General features: G+C 51.2%; 1 long non-coding RNA gene across 1 annotated transcript; it reads right to left on the bottom strand.

Annotated features, from left to right (window-relative positions):
- Positions 1-470: 470 nt before the first annotated feature.
- Positions 471-10,167, bottom strand: LOC118549378 (uncharacterized). The gene is made up of 4 exons (XR_013443981.1): positions 10,091-10,167; positions 9,072-9,213; positions 1,725-1,840; positions 471-1,347 (listed from the first exon to the last, which is right to left on the bottom strand). It is a non-coding gene; the product is annotated as an uncharacterized LOC118549378 (long non-coding RNA).
- Between the last annotated feature and the right edge of the window lie 9,662 nt (positions 10,168-19,829).

Genomic DNA, 19,829 nt, shown 5'->3' with positions numbered 1-19,829 from the left:
AGCTCACAAGAGAGCAGGCTTGCTTATTTCTCCAGCCCTGGATCTCATTTAAAACACAACTGGCTTCTCTGGTCGCGGAGTGAACTGGGAGTGAGACCAGCAGGTGCCCTGGAGCAGACCCCTCCCACTCAGCGGGGACCATGGGGCCAGCTCTCAAAACTACCCGAGTTTGTCCACCACTGAACTTCAGCGTAACACGTCCCCGTTCCTTTAACATAACTGAGATACTAATGACCCAAACCCACCGGTCCGTCCAGCAGGGCCTTCAATTCACTGAGCAGGACCCCTGTCTTGCTCACTGTCGGACGCCCCCTGTCAGGCCCCCAACGGGCACCCAACAGACACAAACACCCAAGTGAACAACAGAGGGAGGTGGATGCTTTCTTGGCTGATAAAGCAGAGGCTCGGAGGAGTGCGATAAACCCAGCTCTTCAAAACATCCTTTAAATTTTTAAAACAGCTTTATTGAGTATAATTGACATGGGAAAATTATACAATTTGATAGGTTTTGAAGCTTACTGGATGAGGGGAAGCCATCACCGCAACCAGGGGGGCGAGCCCATCTATCCTGCGCCCCTTTACCATCACCTCCCTTCCCCCCTCAGTGCCTCCAGGGCCTCCCCAGCAATCTCTGCCCTCCCTTCTCTAACTGCTTGCTACGCCACAGTTTCTAGGATTCTATATAAATGGATTCGTGCTCGCTTTTTCTCTGCCTTCTTTCACACAGCAATTTTCAGACGCATTTATAGGTTGTGTGTGCAGCCGTTTGTTTATGCATTCGTCTGGATGTGTGGATGGTTTCCAGTTTTTGTCTATTATAAATAAAGCTACTATGAACGTTTGTGGGCACGTCTTTGTAGGCATATATATTTCCTTTCCTCTTGGGTATTGAGACCCAGGAGTGGAATGAGTAGATCATATGTTTAACCTTTTAAGAAACAGCCAAACTGTTTTCTGAAGTGTTTGTACAATTTTACGTTCCCTGTGACCATGTATGAGAGCCCCACTTCCTCCGCGTCCTTGCCAACACTCGGTGTGGCCTTGTCTTTCTAATGGTGTGCGTGGGATCTTGTTGTGACCAGCGACGCTGAGAATCCTTTCATGTGCTGTTTGGTGAAGAGTCTGTACAAATACTTTGCCTATTTCGATTGTTTGTTTTCTTAGAGTTGAGTTTGAGGGGCACCTGGATGGCTCAGTCACTAAGCATCTGCCCGTCTGCCCCCGGCTCAGGTCATGATCTCTGGGTCCTGGGATCAAGGCCCTTGTCGGGGTCCTTGCTCAGCAGGGAGTCTGCTTGAGATTCTCTCTCTCCCTCTGCTGCTTCCCCTGCTTGTGCTCCCTCTCCCTCTGTCAAATAAATAAATAAAACTTTAAAAAAAAAAAGAAATGCTAGAGAATAGAAAAACAATACTATAATTAACAAAATAAAATATTGATTTATTAAAATAACACCAAAATAAACAAAGCACTGAATAAATTAATCTAGAAAAAATAAAAATATATGAAATAAGAAATGAGAAGGGACAAATAACCATTGAATCAAATGAATATTTTTTAAAATAGAAGACTACTTTTAATTAAATGTAAAATCCAGATGACGTGGATAATTTCCTAAGAAACAATAGCTTAACATAATTGACCCCACTGGAGAGAGAAAGCTTGAGCAGAATAGTTTCTGTACCAACAAAATAAAGTTATTGAGAGACTATCCCACTCAAAATCACCTGGCCCCGTTGTTCCCAAGAAGAATTCTATCAAATCTTCAACTTGTTCCAGAGCACAGAACATGGAGGACTTTGAAGTGCCTTTTATGAAACAAGTAGGATGTTGAGACACAATCCTGAGAAGACAATATCAAAAGAGCAAAATTTACAAACAAATGTTACTTATAAATATCAGTGCAATTACAGTAAATATAATGTTAGGGGAGAAACTACACCACCACATTGATGTAACACCATCCCATGGCCAAGTGGGATGTGTTCAAGAGTGAACATTGTGTTTTCATTTCCATCCCGTTCAGAACAGCTAGTGGTTTCCATTTGGTTTCTTCCTTGCTCTGTGCTCTCAAATACTTGGAGGCGTCCCAGAGATCTCTGTCATTGAATTCTAATTGAACTGTATTGTGGTCAGAGAAGTACTTGGTGTGATTTCAATCCCTCTAAATAGCGAGACTTGCTCCATGGTCTGTCTTGGCGAGCTGTGCACTCTGCGGTTGCCGGGCAGAGTGGTGAAGCGTTGTCTGGCCAGTGCCGTCGTCTGAGTCTACTGTGTATATGCTGAATTCCTGCCTACTTGTTCTGCCAGCGATTGCGAGAATGGTATTGAAAATTATGGATTTGTCTATTTCTCCTGGGCCTTCTATCAGTTTTTGCTTTATATATTTTGAAGCCTCCTTATTAGATGCACAAACATTTAGGGCCCCTATGTTCTCTCGATTAGTTGATTCCTTCATCAAAATGAAGTGACCTTCGGGGTGCCTGAGTGGCTCAGTCGGGTGAGCGTCCCACTTTTGATTTCAGCTCAGGTCATGATCTCAGGGTGGTGAGATCGAGCCCTGAGTTGGGGTCTGCACTCGGTGTGGAGTCTGCTTGAGATTCTCTCTCCCCCTGCCTCTGCCCCTCCCTCCACTTTCTCTTTCTCTCAAAATAAATAAAATCTTTTTTTAAAAAACGAGGTGACCTTCTTTACCTCTGATAATGTTATTTGGTCTGAGATCTGCTTTTTGTGATGTTGATAAAGCCCCTGTAGCTTCTTTTGATTCATGTTAGCATGACTTATTTCTTCCCATTTTTTACTTTTAACCTGTTTGTGTGTGTCTTCCTTTTTAAAGTGTATTTATCACAGGCAGCATATAGTTGGGTCTTGATTTTTTAATCCATTCTGATAATCACCTTTTTAATTGGAGGATTTAGATCATTTTCATTGCATGTGATTACTGACATGGCTAGATTTGAGTTACTGACGTAGCTAGATTCGAGTTTTATCATCTTGCTATTTGTTTCCATTTGCCCAATCTGGTTTTTGTTCCTTTTTTCCTCTTTTTCTACCTTCTTTAGGATTGAGTATTTTTCGGTGATCTTGTTTTATCTCCATTGCTGGCTTATTCTCTGTAACTCTGTCTTTGCCATTTTAGTGGTTGCTTTAGGGCTGATCATATTTATCTTTAACTTATCCCCGTCTGCCTCCAAGGATGTTGCAGCCCTTCACATACAGCGCCCTCCCATCCTGTCCCTCCTGGCCTTTGTGCTCTTCTTGTCCTGCATTTCACTTTTACATATTGTAAATCCCACGATATATTGTTGTTTTAAAACTGATTATCTTTTATTTTTTTTATTTATTTTTTTAAAGATTCTATTTATTTATTTGACAGAGAGAGACACAGCCAGAGCAGGAACACAAGCAGGGGGAGTGGGAGAGGGAGAAGCAGGCCTCCTGCCAAACAGGGAGCCCGATGCGGGACTCGATCCCAGGACCCTGGGATCATGACCTGAGCCGAAGGCAGACGCTTAACGACTGAGCCACCCAGGCGCCCTAAAACTGATTATCTTTTAGAGAGATTTAAGTAATACAAGAAAAATCTTTGGAAGTTCTGTGTTGGCTTCATTTCCGGTGCTCTTCATCTCTCTGCGTGGATCCAGATCTTCCTTCTGCTTGACGGGACTTTAACATCTCTCCAAGTGTGGGTCTGCAGTGAGGAATTCTTTCAACTTCTGTATGTCTGAAAAGGTTTTTATTTTGCCTTCACTTTTGAAAGATATTTTCAGTGGATATAGAATTCTAGATTGACTTTTATTTTTTTAAATGCATACTTCTAAAATTTTGCTCCACTATCTTCTTGCTTAGATTGTTTCCAATGAGAAATCGGATGTCATCCTTATTTTTGTTCTGTATGGAACATCTTCTCCCCCTGTGGTCACTTTTAAGATTTTCTCTTCATCACTGGTTTTCAGCACTTTGTTTCCGTTTTTTAATAAGATTTTATTTTATTTATTGGCCAACTGGTGAGACCTGTGGTCCCCAAAGAGCTTGCACATCCACATATTGGTTCTCCATCACTGAGGCATATCTGATTGATGCATTTTCCCTCCATGTCCCAGCGCTGTGCACTCAGGACCCACCATGCCCCAGGCCAGTGACATCTGTGGAATGTGTTCTGAAGCAGGTATCAAGGGTCACCTGCACAGGACGCCAGGTGGAGGACAGAGGTGATGGTAGCATGGGGATGCTCGATTGGTCATTCAGCAAGAGCATACCACACTGGGTGCTCCATGGAATCCTCACAACGACTGCGTTAGATGGTAATTGTGCAGGGAAGCTGGGAAGGGGCCAAGATGCTGGGTAACACGCCCACGGCACACACCAGAAAGGGGCAGCGCTGGGATTAGAAGAGCACAGTCCCTTCCACTCTGCCACGCCACAGCCTCCTGGGCCTTGTCAGGAGGACTGGCTGCAGCGTCCGTGGCGTGCTTGGTGAGGTGCCTGCCACTCGGTGGTAGCTACTGGTAGCATAAGGGCCTCCACAACGCCAAGCCCACTGCAGGCTCACGGTGAGCGCCAGGTAGATGGAAGGAGGGAGGACCCTTCACTTTCCCTCCACTAGTGGGGGGCTCGGGACGAGCACTCACGTCTCGGCAGGGGAGATTACCACCGACCACGATGCAGAACCACTGAGAATTTGTGGCAGATGAAACTGATTTTCAAAGGCAGAGTCCAAACAGCAACACTGAACAGCACAGTCTTCTCTCGAGCCCTCTTACTGGTGTGGCCACCCTGCCCAAGACTGCCACCATGTCCCGCAGGAGGAGGGACCACTGAAGGAATAGCAGAGGCTGGAGCGGCCTGGAGGCCCAGGAGGTCTGCTGAAGCTGACATCACAGGGACACCCTGCTCCGTGAGGATGGACCCCCAGCACTCTGCGCTGAAGAGCCGGGAGCCCGGGCACCACGAGACCATCTCTCGGGGCCACGTCTGTGCTCCCGGAGTTGGCCACGAGCTTCAAACCAGAGCCAAATAATGAAGACCAGGGAATCATCTTGACCTCCTCCAAAGAAATCACCAGCTTGGTTCATGCCCTGCAGTTAACAAAGCAGCCTAAAGCTGGTGGGCTGTGCTCCGTAATCTGCGAAGCAAGGAGCACCCCGGCCGGCCGGGGTTGTTGAGGGCATCAGATGGGCTAGAACTAGAGCTGACTGGTGTTATGTCCAATTCATACCTGAGTTTTATCTGACACGGGTTGTCCTCAAGTCTGTACCAAAGGGGAAGACTACGTGCATCAGATTACCTTTGAAGGTCCCTTGACTGGGGCATGGGGTGCAGGGGACACAGGGTTTTGCCTCGCGGTGCTGCAGACATGCGCATGGAAGTGCATGACGTTTCGAGCACTGTACGGAACGCAGTGAGGGCTCCTGTGTGTCCCGTGTGAACAACACGCTCAGCTCTGCAAACAGCGCAGGAACCAGCAGGAGGGCTGGCAGCTTCGCTGGTCCCCCTCCCCCGCCCTCTGTCATTGGGATGATGAGGGGTAGCCAAATCCTCCTAAGTCTGAAGATGCTGCTACTTCAGTGTAACTGCTTGAGCCCTTCTCTCTGTGGTCCCCTAAATCCTGCTGCGGGCTGCGTGGCTGATGCCACACTTACCCAGGGTGATGTCCCTGGGCTCCAGCGCGAGGAGTGAAGGGTAGTCAGTGCGGGTGCGGGAATGTTTTTGGAAAGGAACCCTCTGCTATACTCCTGAGCAAACACCTGATTTCAGCTCTAAGGCTGCTGCACAATTTGGCAGATTGGGCAGCTTGGCAAGAATAAACTAAAGTTGTAACTGGGTACCAGAGTCGTGGCCTCCCCATGCTCTTCGCACATTTGAGCAAGTTGGCTGTGCTCTGTGGTGTGGACTATCTCTGGTGCCTCCTCAGACCTCCCAGGATGTCCCCTTGCCTTCCCCTTCCCCTCAGAGAGATGAGCTAGAACAGAGGCAGGAGCCTGTGGCAAGTGCCCATCGCCCACGGTGACGTCACCACGGGAGGGGGCACCGCCCGCCAGCCGTCTCCTGGGTAGTGAGTGCCCCGCCTGTCCCCGGGCACGCTCCCAGGTGACGATGACGCACAGGGGAGCACAGACAGGGAGGAACCAGGTCTCCTGGGGTGACTGCGAAGACCAGAGCTGCAGCCTTGAGGAGCGGGTGCCTGAACTAGGCACTGAGAACCCAAGTGTATTAACTCCATCTCTCATTTGCTGCCTTCGACGCTCTGGCGTCTAGGGCCCTGCAGACCCTGGAGGGACGGGCCACGCCTGGAGATGGTGAGGGACTCACCTGGGGGCTGCCTCCACATTCAAACAACCCACGCGGAGCCACACCGCGGCCTCTGTCAGCTCTTGCCACCCGATCACTGCGCCTGCCCTGGTCGCCCAGCACCAGGTGCCAGACATCTCTGGTGGCCCCCTGCCCAGAGCCCGCTGAGGTCATTCACCCGCTAATCCCAAACCCGCTACAGTCTGCCTCGCCTGTTCCTTCCGTGGAAATCACAGTACTCGCTGGCTGACCCCAGTGTTTCCCGCGTGGCCCCCCACGGCAAGTCCACCCCTCAGGGACCGTGGGTAGCGAGCTACCTTCTGATCTGATGGCTGCCTGCCACACCTGAGGAGTAATAATACCTACATTTTAAAGCACAACGGACAAGAGCAGGTGCCACCGTCACAATCCACCTGTTGAGCAAACTTTTACTCAGGGCGCGCTATGCCGGGGACGTGAGGGGGAAGGGGAGAGGCCCCCTGGCCCCCCTCGGGGCCCTGGACGCTGAGCGGGACACACATGCTGGACAGCCGCCCTGCCGGCGCCACCTTGGGGTCTCCCGCCGGACCGGCAACCTAAAGCTGTCCTTTCCCCCGTGCCGCTGGGGGTTCGTGTGAGCGCATAGTTGCATACGCGTCTCTGTGGAGGAAACGTGGTAACCGAGCCCGGAGTCCGAAGGGAGAGCTCCACGCCAAGTCCCAGCTGCGCAGAGTACGTGTCAGGCGGACAGTGGAAAGTAGGGGCTGTACGCGCGCGTACACAGGGGACACAGCGCTGGGAAGATGAACGGCTTCGGAACATCCCCCACGCCCAGGCTCGGCAGGGGCACCCTCGGTCTCCCTGAGTCTGGAGGACAAACGGTGGAGCCTCGTTTTACAGGGGACTCCCTCGCCCCTACTGTTAAGCATGTGACTTAGAACCACACTGGGGGACCGGAGGCGGTGTGAAGCCACCCGGACGGGGGCTCCGCCCACACGGGGAGCCAACACCAGCCGTGGCCACAGCTGGCCCTAAAGGGACATTAGAGAGTGAGCACGTTACATAGCACTGTGAGACCGCCCTGGGAAGAACTCTCCAGAACAAGTTCCAAGGGGCTGCCTCGGTGGGCCTGGGGGGGGGCACACGGAGCAGAGGCCGTGGCTTTCACTCTCCATCTTTTCCAAGGTTGACCCTTTAGCCTGGTGTGTACTACTTTGAGAGGACTTTAAAACAAATACAAAGTAAGTGAAAATTCCAAGTTGAAAAACGAAAAGCATAAATAAATCCAAGCATCTGGTGCTTTTGAAGCTGCCCCAGGCCCGCAACCCATCACCCGCCCCCATGTCCGACTGATGACTGTTTGGGGGCCGGGCCCCCCTGCCCAGGCCGCCCTCTGTTCCACGGCCCCGTCTCCTGCGATCTGTTCCGTCTGCGTTTCTTCCTTCCTTCCCTCCACAAATCCCCAAGGGACCTGGATAAGCTCCAGTTGTGGTTCCTGCGCTCTAGCTCGCGATCAGGTCCCACCGGATGCGTGGTGTGGATTACGGCTCCCCACTGCCCATAGGTCAAAACGCAGCGCCCTGTGCATGACCTGTAAGACCCCCTCCAATAGGGCCTCACCTGCCCTCCCAAGAGCACATCCCACGTCCTCCACTGAAGTCTCTCTCCTAGGGACCAGCCCCAGCATCTCCAGGTGTGGGCCCCTCCCCTGGGCCCCGGCATCTGCCGCCCCCTCCTCCCGGGATGCCCTCCCCACCTGCAGATGCCCTGCTCTGTGCACTCTCATCTTCTCTGAATGTTCTGTGTCCACCGGGGCCTGGCACCGTGCATCTCTGGGCTGCGGCGCAGGTGCTAACGAACACTCCTTGCCCCCAGCGCGAGCGCCAGGGCACGTCCCCGCGGCCCCCCAGCCTGGGTCCCCCATGTCTTCGGAGCCCACTCCCACCCTTCCCAACCCTTCAGAGAGGGGTTCTGGCCGGCCAGTGTCTACTTTGCCAGACATGCCCCAGTCCTTTTGTGGGGTGGCTTCTGAGACGTGCCGACCGGAAAGAGACCTGCCGCCTCAGTAGGGGGCCCCACACCCTCTCTCTCTCTCTGACGCCCGGGACGGCAGACTGCCTGCTGGCACCTGCCTGGGGGGGCCGGGACGAGCCGGGAGGAGCAGCAAGGGGTGTGAACCCTCCATGCACACAGGGCAGGACAGCACCGCGCCCAGGGCCTGCCCCGCCAGGCTTCTAGATCAGGCACCAGACACAGTCCCGGGAGACACATTGCCACGCGCACGCCAGACTTTCCTTGCGGACAAGAAGCGAGGCCATTCCTCAGGCGCCCGGGGCACCAGCACGTGTGGGGGGCAAACTACGGCCTGCCCACAGCTTCCTTTTGTACAGCTCACCAGACACAAGCGGGTTTTACATCTTTAAGACCCGGTAAGAAACAAAAACAGGAACACATGATATGTAACGGAAACCATATGTGGCCTGCAAAGCCCGAAATACTGACTTTCCAGCTCTTTACTGAATTTGCTGACCTCTCTGATGCAGAAGACACACGGCCGGAGAGCAGCCCACCGGCTGGCTCCAGCTCCGGGGACTTGGGGTCCCGTGCGGGCCTGCGCCCCTGCACAGGACGGCCTCTGGCGCGCCACTGAGCTCTCCCGCACCTCCACCCCCTGCAGAGGGGCAGGTGAATGGGCCCACCTGGCCTCGGGTGCCTCGGAAGACCAGGCAGCCTCCACGAGGCGCGCTGACAGCCCGAGGCCGGGCTGTCTCCACACCCGAGGAAGCACAGGTCTTGGCTCTCACCTGAGCAAGGATGCGGAGGCGTGGAGAGGTGCAGCGACCTGTCCAGGGCTGCAGTTCATGAAGACGGAGGAGCTGATGGTACGTGGTGCCCCGTGGGCTCTCCTTCTGCCTCTGACAGGCTGCGCTGCTCACAAGTGAGGTCCTGCAGACGGGGACGTTCCCGGTGAGATGCACGGCCTCCTTACACTCCTGGACGTGCTTGTGAGCCACGGGCAGCAGGAGAAAACCATGAAGACCCACTGTATGCCCTTAACCTCCATTCGACATGCACAGAGTGAGCACCCAACATGCTGGACACACGTGACGGCCACATGGGGGCCACGGTGCTGCCACTCTGTGGGCTCTTCACTTACCTGCTGCTCCTGTGCCTTTGGTTCTTAAAGATCTATTTAGTTAAATGGATAAAGAAGATGGGGTCTATATACACAATGGAATATTACGCAGCCATCAAAAATTAAAGTCTTGCCACCTGCAACGACATGGATGGAACTGGAGGGTATTATGCTAAGTGAAATGAGTCAGTCAGAGAAAGACAAATATATGATCTCGCTTATATGTGGAATTTAAAAAACAAAACAGATGAACATACGGGAAGGGAAGGAAAAATAAGACGAAAACAGAGAGGGAGACAAACCATAAGAGACTTAAGCATAGGAAAAAAACTGAGGGTTGCTGGAGGGATGGGAGGAGGGGGGATGGGGTAACTGGGTGATGGACATCAAGGAGGACATTTGATGTAATGAGCACTGGATGTTATATGCAACTGATGAGTCACTAAATTCTACCCCTGAAACTAACAATACAGTATATGTTAATTAATTGAATTTAAATGTAAAAAATGAAAAAAATTATTTGAGGCAGGGAAGGGGCAGAGGGAAAGAGAATCTCAAGCAGACTCTGTGCCCAGCACGGAGCCCAGTGTGGGGCTCGATCCCACAACCCTGAGATCATGACCTGAGCCGAAACCAAGAGTCAGCACACTCAACCGACTAAGCCACCCAGACGCCCCTAAAATTTACCATTTGGGCCATTTGTAAGTGCGCAGCTCAGCAGCACTGAGTGCAGCCATCCACACCATCCATCTCCAGGACTTTTCCATCTTCCCAAACTGAACTTCTGTCCGCACTAAACAGTGTGTGGACTGGGCAGGACAGCCTCCAGGACCGAGCTCACTCAGGTGGTATCATGGGGGCTGGAGGGCGTGGGTGCAGCGGGGTGAGCCCCTCCGGGCAGGAGGGATCAGGAGAGGTGGAGCACCAAGGAGAGAGGACAGGGGTCCATGCTGCCTCCAGGGTGGATGGGGCATGGAGGCCAGCCTGTGGGCTCAGGGACGGGGGGCCAGCAGCAAGAGCACGCACTCCGGGGCTGGGCCCAGGCGCCAACCTAAGAAAGACCAACACCTTTCTGCCCCCTCCCTCCTGCCCCTGCAGTGTTCTGGCTCGTGCGTGGGGTTTCCCTCTGCCCCTTCGGTACACCGGCCCCTTTCTGTGGCACAGACTTCTCTGTCCATGTCCCCCTTGGACGCCACTGCAGGGCCAGGTGCCTACTGGTCTGGGAGTCAGGTTTTGATCAGAAGCTGCTTTGCCTTCCACGAACCCGCAGTCTGGTGGGAGCACCAACATGCAGACCCCCAGTCCCCACCGCGGACATGAGTGCTGTCCTAGGAGAACCGGCCTGGAGCCTGGCAGGCTGTGTAGAGCCGGGTGGGGGGGAACAGATGTCACTGAAGAAGGGTGGAGACAGAGCAGGAGGGGCTCGGAGATGTGGGGGTCTTGGGCCCCCGAGAGACCCTGGGACTTGGAAGGGGCGGCAGAGGATGTGATGAGACTTTCTTTAGAAAAGCTGAGGTGTGTGGGGCTGGGGACCAGGGGATGGAGCACAGACTACGCAGCCCAGGAGCCCGAGCAGAAACGGATGGTGGGTGTGGACGAGGAGCCAGGGCCTCGGCTTTTCACCAACGGAAATCAAGGCTGAGCTCCCGGGAGAGCCTGCTGGGGCTTGGGTAGGGCATCGGGTCCTATTCACAATTGCCAAAACCAGTGCTAACCCGAGTGGTCTTGGGAGAATGGACCCACAGGCCGTGGCCAGTCCACGTGGCAGGAGCTCCTGAGCCGCAGATGGGAGCCGCCGTGGACACACACGATAGCGCGGGCGCATCCAGTGGGGCCCAGAGCCTGCGGCTGTGTGAGGGCTGCGAAGACAGAACCAGAGGACACGGCGGTGGGCTGTGCGGGGACAGCAGGGGACCTTCTGCACTGGCCGGAAGCTGTGTCTCCCTCGTGGTGGCAGTTACGTGACTGCGTGTTTGCAAAACTCGGAACATGGACGGTTGAGCATTTGACCCATTATCTCCATATACCTGACTTTAAAATAAGCAGCCCCTGGGAGGGGAGGGGGGAGGCGGCCGAGCTGTGGTGGCTGAGGAGGGCTGGACCACGGGGCCTGGCTCTGGGGGACGGCGGGGAGGGGCTCCTCCAGACCAGCCTGGCCCTGGGAGCTGGGAAGGGCCACACCCTGGTGCTCCATGTCCTCCGGTCATGCTGTCCGTGCTCCAAGCCCGGAACAGCCTCAGTAAGGCGGGCCCTAGCTCCTGCCCCTCCTCCTCCCTCTCCCAAGAGTGCCAAGAGCCACCTCCTCCGCCAGCTCGGCTCAGGGTCAAGGGAGGATCCCCCTCGAGCAGACAGGCCCCGCCTGCCAGGAGCCCCGATCCACAGCACACACCCCCGTCCGCCTGGGCTCCTCGGGGAGGGGACATGCCCTGGCCTGGCTGGCCCGCAGCGCCCTGCCTGCTGGGGAGGGGCCGGCCTCCAGGACACACTTCGGTATTTTAAGGAGAGACATGTGCCCATTCCAGGCTTGCAGAGCCCCCTGTGGCAGCTGCGAGGGGGCGCAGAGGGCCCAGCCTCTCCAGCGCCTCGGGCCCAGTCGGGGGCCCAGCCTGGGGTAAACGGGGGCCTAGAGTCCACACTGAGGAAGGAAAGTCAAGACGTGGGCCGTTTCTGCTCACCTGAGTTTGTGGATATAAAACACTGGACGGGGTGGGGGGGACCTCTTTGAAATTTGGCAACAGAATGACCCCAGCCCTCTCCTACAGTCCAGGGACAAAAGGATTTGGCCTCAGAACAGCGGGCCAGAAGCACCTCCGTGCACTGCTTTGTCCAGAATCCCCGTCCCTCCATTTCCCGACTTTCCGTACGCCGAGCACGTGTCCTCCCTCTTCCCAGAGGAAGTTGGCTCTGAGGTCCCACTGCTCCTCAGAAAGAGCCGGTCCTGCCTCCCAGGGCCACCTGCATCCTTAGGGGGACCGGCCTCGAGTCCGTGTCTCTAGGGCCAGGGCCGGAAGGGGCCACGTGTGGGACACAGGGGGAGGAACGAACACTGTCCCGTGTTTAATTCAACTTCCTCCTCTCCCGAGCAGACACAGACCTTCTCAAGAGCCATTTCTTGTTTGCCACGGGTTTCTTTTGCACACGGGGTTTCTTCATGACTCACAGGCCCTGGGTGGCAGCCAGGAGGCTCCGTCACATTCCCGGGGGGATGACTTCCGGGCGCACCAGCGGCGCCCTTGCGGGAGGTAGGAGGCCAAACCCTCTCGGTTAGAGCTTCTGAAGCTCTGCAATTAAATTGCGGTTTCTGTGCCTCCACATTAGCTTGTGAACGCCAGTTGTCAAAGTTCTTAATTGTTGAAAAAAATAATTACGTGGCTAAAGCAGCTAAATCTCCTCTGAACCCTTTAAACAGAGAAAGCAGGAAGACAAACATCTGGCAGGAGAGGCTGTGCTCCGAATGGGCGGCGACCAGAAAGTCCATGCAGGAGTCAGAGTCTAGGAAAACAGTCTTTCACTTTTACCAACGGAGCAGGGAATGTGGGACATCTGTTAAAACACAGTTTTCCCAAATCAGTCCTTCAGAAATCCTCAGAAAACAAACATTTAAAATCAGAAATGCACTTCAGTTCATGTAAAGATAGTTTAGATTGTAGACACAGAGCTCCCACTGCAAAAATACTACAAGCAGAGAGGCTCTCTGGAGATTGAGCTCGACAAGCGACGGAGACCAGCTGTGAGCAAGCCACTTCTTTTTCACTTCAGAAACACAGCATGGTTGCGCTGTGGGCAAACTCATTTACAGAAATTCAAGCACAGTTAGAGCCCCAGCACCCCTCGAACATGATGGCCCGGACGTCCCCGCCCAGAGAAAACCCACGTGACCACTCCAACGTGCCTCCTCCCAGGACACCGTTTCCTCTTTTACAAACATAAGTCTATTTTCTGGAACAGAAAAATCGGCACACAGTATTTAAAGTGTGCAACTTAATAAAATCTTTTAAAAAGTGGGGGGGGGGCGCCTGGGTGGCTCAGTCGGTGAAGCGTCTGCCTTCGGCTCAGGTCATGATCCCAGGGTCCTGGGATCGAGCCCCGCATCAGGTGTTCTCAGCGGGAAGCCTGCTTCTCCCTCTGCCCGCCCCCCAGCACCACACTGCTCATGCTGGTGCTCTCGGTCTCTCTCTCTCTCTGAAATAAATTAATAAAATCTTAAAAAAAAAAAAAGTGTGCAACTTGATACCTTCTGACATGAAACCATGAACTTCACCCACGAACCCAACCCCACAGTCACCACTGTGAACGGGTGCACCCCCCCCACACCCCCGGGCCTCCTCTGGCCCTGGGCAGCCAGATCTGCACTCGGTCACGACACATTCTTCTGCGTTCCCTAGTTTTATGTACAAGGGGTCACATGGCGCGCACTCCTTCCGTCTGGCTTCTTCCACTCGGCACAGTGAGGCTGAGTCATTCCTGCTGTCGTATGAATCACTGAGAGTTCACTCCTTTTTATTGCGGCGTGGCATTCCACGTGTGGATCCACCACGATGTGGTTTTCCATTTTCCTGTTCATGGACCTTGGTGCTGTTTCCAGTTTTTGGCTAGTCCACACAGAGCTGCTATAGACACTCCTGGTCAAGTCTTTGTTGGGATGTACACATTTTCCCCCGTGGATAAACGCCTAGGAATGGAACAGCTGGATAGCACACTTCTGATGCCACCACTTTGCTTTCCAAAGTGTGCACCACTTCATATTCCCACTCGCAGTGTGAGTTCTCATTTCTCCATATCCCTACCAACACCTGGTGCGCCCCAGCTTCCGCATTTTCAGCATTTTACAAGGTGTGCAGTGGTATCTCCTTGTGGTTTTCATTTGCATTTCTTTTAATTCCAGTACCGTTAAGATATGGTATTATCAGGTGTACAACGTAGTGATTCAACACTTCCTTATGTCACTGGTGCTCATCAGGACAGGTGCACTCCTTAATCCCCATCACCTGTTTCACCCACCCTCCCATTCACCTCCCCTCTGGTGACCGGCAGTGCGTTCTCTGCAGTGAAGAGTCTGCTTCTTGGTTTGTCTTTTTTCCCTTTGTCTGTTTGTTTTGTTTCTTAAATTCCACGTTTGCCTTCGGGTCAGGTCATGATCCAAGGTCCTGGGATCGAGCCCCGCGTCTGGCTCCCGGCTCAGCAGAGAGCCTGTTTCTCCCTCTCCCTGCCGCTCTGCCTACTTGTGCTCTCTGTCAAATAAATAAATAAAATCTTAAAAAAAATTCCACACGAGTGAAATCATACAGTATTTATCTTCCTCTGACTTATTTCACTTAGAATAATACCCTCTAGTTCCATTCACATCCTTGCAAATGGCAAGATTTCATTCTTTTTAATGGCTGAGTAATATCCCATTGCACGTATACACCGCATCTTCTTCATCCATGAATATCTGTCGGTGGACACTTGGGTTCTTTTCCGAATTTGGCTATTGTAGATGATGATGCTCTAAACATCGGGGTGCATGTACCTCTTTGAATTAGTGTTGTGTTCTTTGGGTAAATACTTAGTGGTGCAATTGCTGGGTAGTAGGGTAACTCTATTTTTAATTTTTTGAGGAATCTCCACACTGTTTTCCAGAGTGGCTGCACCACTTTGCTTGCATTCCCACCAACAGTGTGGGAGGCTCCCCTTCACATCCCTGCCAACACTGCTGTTTCTTGTGTTGGTTTTCGCCGTTCTGCCAGGTGTGAGATGCTGTGTCACTGTGGTTTTGCTTTGTATTTCCCTGATGCCAAGCGATGCTGAGCATCTTCTCATGTGTCTGTCTTCTGCCCATTTTTAAATTGGATTATTTGTTTTTTTGGCGTTGAGTGGTGTAAGTTCTTTATAGATTTTTTTAAATTGTTTTATTTATTTATTTGACAGAGAGAGACACAGTGAGAGAGGGAACACAAGCAGGGGGAGTGGGAGAGGGAGAAGCAGGCTCTCCGCCGAGCAGGGAGCCCGATGCGGGGCTCGATCCCAGGACCCTGGGATCATGACCTGAGCCGAAGGCAGACGCTTAACGACTGAGTCACCCAGGTGCCTCAATAGATTTTGGATACTAACCCTTTATCAGATATGTCATTTACAAATCTTCTCCCATTCCGTAGTTGTCTTTTAGTTTTGTTGGTTGTTTCCTTTGCTGTGCATATTCATTTGCCTTTCTATGACTAATACTGCTTAGCATCTTTTCATTTACTTATTTGCCAATTTTGTATTTTTGGTGGTATATTAAAATCTTTGGCACTTTTATAAGTTTGGGCTGCTTTTCTTTTATCTTGTTGAGTTTTGAGAGGTTTCAGATAGTCTTTCATCAGATAAATGCTTTGAGAAAGAGTCTCCCCTAGTCTACGGCTTGTCTTCATTTCTTAACAGTGTCTTTCGAAGAGCGGAAGTTTTTAATCTTGATGTAGTCCAGATTATCAACTTGTTCTTTAATGGACTGTACTTTTGGTGTTGTATCCAACAAACCTCTGATTAACCTAAGGTCACATATATTTTCTCTTAGAAGTTTTATAGTTTTAGATCTTACATTTAAAAGTTGATTTTTGTAGATAATGCAAGATACAGATCCAAGGGTTTTTAATTGTCATTTTGCATATGAACATCCAATTGTTACAGCACCATTTGTTGAAAGATGGTCCTTTCTCCGCATTGCCTTTTCACCTTTGTCCAAACTCAGGTGTTCATGTGTGTGTGGGTCTCTCTCTGGAATATCCTGTTCCATTGATGTACCTGTCTAGCTTTGTATGAGTACCACACAGTTTTGGTTAGTGTAGCTTTATAATAATTCTTGAAATCGGGCGCCTGGGTGGCTCAGATGGTTAAGCGTCTGCCTTCGGCTCAGGTCATGATCCCAGGGTCCTGGGATCGAGTCCTGCATCGGGCTCCCTCCTCAGCGGGGAGCCTGCTTCTCCCTCTGCCTCTCTCTCTGTCTCTTATGAATAAATAAAATCTTTAAAAAAGGGCACCTGGGTGGCTCAGTTGGTTAAGCGACTGCCTTCGGCTCAGGTCATGATCCTGGAGTCCCTGGATCGAGTCCCGCATTGGACTCCCTGCCCAGCAAGGAGTCTGCTTCTCCCTCTGACCCTCCCCCTTCTCATGTGCTCTCTCTCTCTCATTCTTTCTCTAAAATAAATAAATAAAATCTTTAAAAAAAAGAAAAAAAATAATTCTTGAAATCAAGTAGTGTTAGCCTGCCAACTTTGTTCTTTTTTCAAAGTTCTTTTGGCTGTTCTAGGTCACTTGCCTTTCCATATGAATTTCAGAATCAGTTTGTCAATTTCTGCAAGAAAAGCCTGCTTGGACTTTGATTAGGATTGTATGGGATCTAGAGATCAATCTGAAAGGAATGGACATATAAACAATCTTGACTCCTCCGACTCATGAGCAGGTTATCTTTCCATCTTTTTCGGTCTGTTTAAGTTTCTCTTGGAAATATTTTGTAGTTTTCAGTGTGCAGGTGTAGTGAGTTGAATCATGCCACTCACCCTCCCCCTGCTCTGCTATGTTTGTGTCCTCGTCCCCAGAGCCTGAGAATGTGAGTTTATTTGGAAAAAAGGTCTTTGCAGTTGGTACTTGAAGGTCTCAAGATGAGATCATCCTACATTATCCAGAGGTGCCTAAATCCAATGACATGTGTCCTTATAAGAGTTGCACAGAGGACAGAGAGAGAGAGGAGAAGGCAGTGTGAAGATGGAGGCAGAGATGGGCGTGATACGGCCAGAAGCCAAGAAACCCCACGGGACACCTGTGGCCAGCAAAAGCTGGAAGAGGCAGGAAGGATCCTCCCCCAGAGCCTCTGGAAGGAGCGTGGCCCTGCTGATACCTTAATTTCAGACTTCTGGCCTCTGGAACCAGGAGAGCCAGAACAAGTAAGCCCCCGCTCCCCCACCCCCTTACTTGTGATAATTTGTTGTGGTGGCCCTTGGAGATGGATAGAACAGGTGGCTCCCATTTTCTGTCAGATTTATCCCTTAGCATTTGATGCTCTGGTAACTGCCATTGTTCAACTTCAGGTTCTTCATTGCCAATATACAAAAATTCAGTTGGTTTTTGTGAATTGATCTTTTGTCTTCCCACTTCACCAAACTCACGTAATAGCTGTCATAGTTTTTTTCTGTAGATGCCATCAGATTTTTTACAGGGATGGTCATGTCTGAAAATAAAAATGGTTTTACTTTCTCCTCTGAATGCCCCATATTTCTTTTTCCTGCCTGATTACACCAGCCAGAACCTCCAGCACAATGTGAACAGGAGTGGGGGCAGCCTTCCCTGAGTTGTTCTGATCTTAGGGGACAGTGCTCTCCTCTTTTCCTCTACTTTCTTACTTCTTTGATCCACATTTGTTGATCCCTTCTGGGTGCCAGGTGTTACACTGAGTGTGGCAGGATCATGGATGAGAAGAAAGAAAAGCAACACACGGAGCACCACGTGTTTAAGGGCTGTGAGAGACAGACACATGTGCACAAGCACGTGAGAGGAGACGAAGCACACGTGTCCCAGGACACGTGAAGATACCTCACTGGGACATCTCTCACACCAGCTGAATCTGGCAGAAACCAAGAAGGCAGCCAGTACTAAGTGTTGTCAAGGCCACTGAGCAATGGGAACTCGCATTCACCACCGCTGGAGGATAAACGGAGGTGATCGTTTTAGAAACACCTTGTCGTCGTGAAGGAAGCTGGACATGTGCACGCCCTGAAGCCCATAAATGCCACTGTAGCTCCACACATGGAAAGACCACGTGTGCACCCATGTGTTTGTATTTATCTACAAATACAATCCTCTAAGTGTCCGTCACAAGCCCAAGGGGTAAATTGTGGGGCATCCACATAATGGGCTGCGTCACCACAGTGAGCACACGGGAAGCACGGCTCCACACACCAACACGGATAAAGGTGAGGAACACGTTGGACAACGTGAGCAAGTCACAGAAGAATGCACACCGCGTTCTTCAATCTGTATAAAGTTGAGAAACAAGCAAACCCAAGCGATGTGCTGTTTGAGGTAACGTGATAGAGAAACACACACAGGTACAGTGGAAGCGCTGAGGAGCGCACTGGTCAGCCCGGCTGCCATAACAAACACCACGGCCCGGGCTGGTACGATAGAAATGTCTGTTCTCACAGTCCTGGAGGCGGGAAGTCTGAGGCCCGGGCGTGGGCAGGCCAGCTTCCCCCAAGGCCTATCTCCTGGCGGGTAGACACCATCTTCCCGTGTCCTCACGTGGTTGTCCTCTGTGCGTGTCTGTGTCCTCATCTCCTTTTCTTCGCAGAGACACTGGTCATGCTGGATTGGGGCCACCCTAGTGACCTCGTCTTCACTAATTATATCTGCAATGACCCCATCTCCAAATACAGTCCCATTCTGGGGTACCAGGGGTCAGAACTTCAACATGAATTTTAGGACACTGTCCAGCCTGAATACCGCTCCATCTCCTTGGGCTGTATAGCTGAATTTGACTACATTTAACACACTCTGTTCCAAGGAATTAGAGCTGAGCTTTGAAGGACGTTCAGAATTAAGTGAGTGACAATGTTGAGAATTAGGCTTCCAGCATTAGTTCCAAGCATGTGCTAAACTTGGCTCCTGACAGAGGACGAATGACTGAGAAGATGAGCTCGTGTGGCCCCCAGCATCAGCGGAGAGCCACGCACAGAGGAGGCATGGCCTTGCTTGCTGAAAGAGAAGGAGCTTCACACTGGTCTCTTCCACTTGTTTTGAAGCCCACTGGGAGCATAGAGAATATTCTTAGAAAATACTTGATCATCTAATTTAAACTTTGTTAAAATAATACAGGAAATATCACCTACTCAGGAGCATTAAATTTAATATTCGGTTGAACCACAGGAAATGGCCACATGTGATCATTTTTGACCTGCAGGCTATTCCACATGGTTCAGTCTAATTCAATGTCTGACTACTTTTAATTTTATTTTTAAGAGAAGAAAGAAAATGAGAAAGCAACTCACTAAATCAAAGCCAAGGAGTGTTTTCAGGCTGTAATCAAATGGCCATGTAAGTAGGAAACTACTCCAAAAATATAACTTCTCCCCAAAACAGGCAATCTTAAGAGTCAAACATCTTTTCATTTTAATCAAGAAAGCCAGGAGGCAAGGGCATTACAGCCTTCTGTTGCAATATAAACTGCCGTGGACACACGAAACTTCAGTGCACGAGGTCTTATGATCGTAAAGTCTGGTTTGGACATTGTCTTCCATGACTGGATGTTTTAAATGATGGCTGACAGTGATGGTTTCCCCAAGCCACACTGCTCAAGGCCTCCATCGTGATCACTCACAAGTCAGTTTTACTGTCAGTGTTGGGCTAGTCAGAGGCCAGCTCATGCCTAAAAGCATAACTAAAACAGAATGCACAACTGCATCACAGGATTTGT

Source organism: Halichoerus grypus, chromosome 14 (genome assembly GCF_964656455.1).
Source record: "Halichoerus grypus chromosome 14, mHalGry1.hap1.1, whole genome shotgun sequence".
In the NCBI taxonomy this organism is placed as follows: domain Eukaryota; kingdom Metazoa; phylum Chordata; class Mammalia; order Carnivora; family Phocidae; genus Halichoerus; species Halichoerus grypus.
This window is presented reverse-complemented; position numbering and strand designations above follow the sequence as displayed.